Raw genomic sequence first — 4,668 nt, forward strand, 5'->3', positions numbered from 1 at the left:
GATTTGTATCATTACTTTCCTTAATGGTTAGCATGTTGGAGTGTTCAACCAAGATTTGTTATTCCACTACTCCACTCTCACTAATCTAGAGCCCCATTTGCAAGGCACCTTGAGAAGTTCGTACATTTTTTTTCATCTAGCAGGGGAAAAAGTAACCAATAACACTGAGTTGGGAATCTGAAATACCTGAGCCAGATTCATTGTAAATTCAACCTGTAAAACCCAATAATACTCACAGGTAATGACAATCATTTAGAGATTATACTTCTTCAACTTAAATTATCAGTTTGATAATATGAATCAAGCACTTTGAGATTATCAAAGTCATAATAGGTCAAGTTCAGAAATCACTTCATGATTTGCAAAGTACTTTTCACAAGAATAGTATGAAAAATATTATTACCTCTATTTCATAGCCAGTGAAACTGAGGCTCAGATAAGATTAATGTATTTGTCCACAGTTATATAACAAGAAGAAGTTATATAACAGAACAACAGAAATCATACTGGACTTGAGATTAAAGGATATAAATTCAAATATTTCTCAATTGTTAACTACCTGTGTGACCCGTGATGATTCCACTGAACCTCCCTGTTTCAATTTGCACTCTTTTAAAAGGAGGGACTTAAACTAGATGGCCTCTGAGGTCTTTTCCAATTCTAGATCTCTGATCCTACCTATTTGATCTGGGGGTATTTGCTTAACCTCTGGGCTTAAGCTTCCTCATCTGCAAAATGATTGAGTGAATTAGATGATTTGAAGTTCCCTTTCATTACTAAGTATAAAAATAGGAACTTTAACCTGGCCTTTCTCTTCAAAGACAAATTCCTTCTACCTTACCACACTGCCTCTTCCCACACCAATGTTTGTGTTTGTTTGTTTGTTTTTTTTAACACAAAAACAGTTATTGAGTTGCTGTTCCAACCTTAAAAAAGTTCAGTTGAATTGTATTGCTTATGAGATTACTTCAGATCAATGGGAAAATGAGCACACACTCCTAAATTTTCCATATCCATACACCTACTTCCCCAGCTATTCAAATTAATGCCTATTATATGTGGAGGTGACACTGGAGCATTTGAAGAGATGAGGAAATCAAGGTTTCTTTAGAAAGATTCATTATTTTCAAGTAACTTTTACAAAATGAATGAAACTATTCTATAAAATGAGATCCACTTGCATATAAACATGCACTTCTGAAGTCCATGTAGAGAAAAGCAGGGTATCATTTCACTGCCTATTCCCTCAGGATATTTCTAAAATAAAAAAGAATATCAGCAAGGAAGGAAATACATAGCCTGGTCATTGATGATTAAAAGTCATCTATAGGGATGAGATCCAGGTGGGTGGAAGGAGGTGATAGTAAATAAAAATTAGGAAAAACAGGAAAGGAAAGCATGTGATTAGAAAACAGAAGAGGAATCTGTATCCTTTTATTTATTTCATTATTATCTCATAAGTATGTGTAGTAGAGAGCATGGGACATTTTCCCTGAAAGAAACAACCCACTTTAACAGCAATTACAAATATCTCACAGCTTGAAGCATTTAGTAATTCTAACAAGGGTTTTATTCCTCCGTTTTCACCATCTAGCCCCAGAGGCTTATAAAAGAACACACACAGATACTGAAAAGAGATGAAAGAGGAAAGCATGCAATTTTTATCCTTCTTGACTGTAACAGACATATGGCTAACTCAAATTATTTATGTTTTCAAGTTAAGAACTAAAAACACATTGAGAAGCAAATGATTCAGTCTAATTTCAAGCAAAATGGTGGGACAGCTGCTGAAAATGATTGGTTTTTCCAAAGTGGTTACTCTGTGGACATGTGTCTCTAAAGCCATCCCAATGCCTGTGATACATATCCTTGTTTTATGGCAATTTATTAAAGGTACAGTGTCATGGGCTAATCACAAATTTATCATTTTCTGTAAGAACTAATGATAGGAAGTGGATTTTTTTATGTCATTGCTCTAGGGAACTCCCAGATCCAAAAATTAACACCATCAAGGATGATCAGCATGTTCTTAGAAATTTATGGTCTTAGAGAATTACCTTGAAATGTGAGAGATTAAGTCATTTTCCCAATATCACACATTCATAAGGCATCAAAGGTGGGATTTGAACTCACATTATCCTGTTTCCAAGGCCAACCTTCTAGCCACAGTGCCCAAGACTATCTCTCTAAGAAGAACATCACATAGAAAAATACTAATTTATATAACTTTAAAGTTAAATAACTGACTCAATACATTTTGACTGAAGATAGGGTTGTTCATGTCTTTTCAAACAGTTGAGCTTTCCAGGAAACACATTCCCTTGCCTACTCATTTTTTAATTAGTATGGCAAATGTAGGAATACTCAGCTTTGATTCTCAGGGCTATAAAAGGTCTCTAATTATTTCAAGTGGCATCATGATTGTCAAAACATAATTGATTTTGATTGTTTTCAGGAGACCTGAACTTTAGTCCCAGCTCTGTCTCTCACAAGTTGTATAACTTAGTCAAATACTTCATGTCTCTAGACCTCAGTTTTCACTGTGTAAATTATTTGAACTATGATCTCTAACATCCCTTCTAAATCAGTCCATTTTAAGTCCATGTTTCTCATATGAATATTAAAATTGTCCCATTAAATAATTTTAGGGGGAGGGCTTATGTGGTTTCATAAAACATAATACAACAGTGTAGTTTCTGAAATGTTGGGATTTCTGTTCCAGTAAATCTCAGGGTCTTCTCTCCAATTAAGCTTCCCATTGGTAAAAGCAAGCAACTCCCACCTAAAGCTAAAAAAATAGGATATGAACAATGAAAGAGGGTTTCATGTTAACATTTTTAAGATTTTTTAAATCCTTTTTGTGTCATTAACTACTTTGGCAGTCTGGTAAAGCCCATATATGTGTTCTCAAAATAAATGTATTGAAATAATTGAAGGAAATACAGAATTTCAATTATATTGGTAAAAATAAAGATCTCTTTCTCTTCCCCCTTTCAAGTCAATGGAGCCCTTGAAATCTATCCACAGACCTATGGTCAAGAGCACCTGTTTTAGAGTGATCCATTTTCATGAATTAAAAATCCAAAACATTGTATCTGGACTCTATAATCTCCATACTGAATGTACCATATGAGGAAGTCTGAGAGCTCTCCAGAGGGAATAAGAGCTTGACATCACCAATACCTCCAGAGGAGACTGATGCTGTACATTATACAAATTTATGAGCACTCAGGAACCAATTTTCAAGCTATCTCAATATTACAATAATAATATTTGGTTACAAATTATGCATCACCCTGGTCTCAGAAGAATCAAAATTATAAATGTAACAATCTTCAATGGAAAGATGTCCAGTATGTTTGCATAGTCTCTAGGCTGTTACCTATGATAACCTTTGAATAACAAATAGCTTATGAAACAGCTATGACCTGATTAGTGCAAATAAAGAATACTCAGAAATGGTCTCATTATTTAGATTTGTACTGTATATTAGCATTGGGCTGGAGCCAATTACCATACTTACAAATTGTAACTTCAAATAGTGTGAGTTTGAATACATGCAACCATTTCAAGAAATTCTATATTTGCACTAATTGGAATGTAACTGTACATTAACCAGGACAAATTTGTATTTTAATTATAACTGACTCAGCTAGTCACAGAGCAAGGGAATACAATAAATGTACTGACTAAATCTAGCATCAGTATTGAGATAATAAAAGAATGAGATACAGGTCTTCTTCATATGGTTATATCCTCTAAGTGGCTTAATGAAAAAAAAGTACCCTGGGCAAAAATTAACGAGAAGAAGAGATACAGTCTACAGTATTGGTTTATAAATTATAATTGCATTAGGAGAGTCAGAGTAATGTCACAGATGGAGTATTTTTGGATTTCATTACATCATTTGACAAAGTTGTTCACAATTTCCAGATAGATAAAATGGATCAATGAGTACTAGACATTAGTAAACTCTTATGGCTTTAGGACTAGTTGAAAAAAAGAGTTTTGAAAAAGGAATCATTATCAACAGGGAAGGTTGAATTTAGAAGAGACCTTGATGAGTTGGATGAAGGCCAGTATAACATTTTAATGAAATTTGCAGAAAGACATAGAGATGGAAAGGAAAGGTATAATTTTGGGCACCATAACTGAAAGGCAAAGATATTTTGAGAGAACATTTGCCCAGATTTGATATATGAAATGAATAAAGATAAGTATGTTATATAGAAGGAAAAAGGAAGGAGGGGAGCCAAATATTTGTAGATTACACAGAAGTCCCACAGTTCTACCTCATGAAGACTTTCTTTGGGAAAACAACTAGAAACTCTGAGCATGGTAAGCACCAAATAATACTATGTAGATTAAATTTTAACAAAAATGAAAAGTCTCATTATTAATGTGTTATTCCAGAGTCAGTTGAATGTGCAGTATGACCATTAACCTATCATAACTTAGATCATAATTATTCAATTTCATGACAGAAGAAGAAGGAGGATGAAGAGGAGGAGGAAAAAGAGAAAGAGGAGAAGAAGAAAGAAAAGGAGAAGGAAGAGAAAAAAAGAGGAGAAGGAGGCGGAGGAGGAGAAGAAGAAAGAGGAGGAAGAGGAGGAGGAGGATGAGAAGAAGAAGAAGAAGAAGAAGAAGAAGAAGAAGAAGAAGAAGAAG

Source organism: Vombatus ursinus, unplaced genomic scaffold, assembly GCF_900497805.2.
Source record: "Vombatus ursinus unplaced genomic scaffold, bare-nosed wombat genome assembly UNPS02007612.1, whole genome shotgun sequence".
Taxonomy (NCBI): domain Eukaryota; kingdom Metazoa; phylum Chordata; class Mammalia; order Diprotodontia; family Vombatidae; genus Vombatus; species Vombatus ursinus.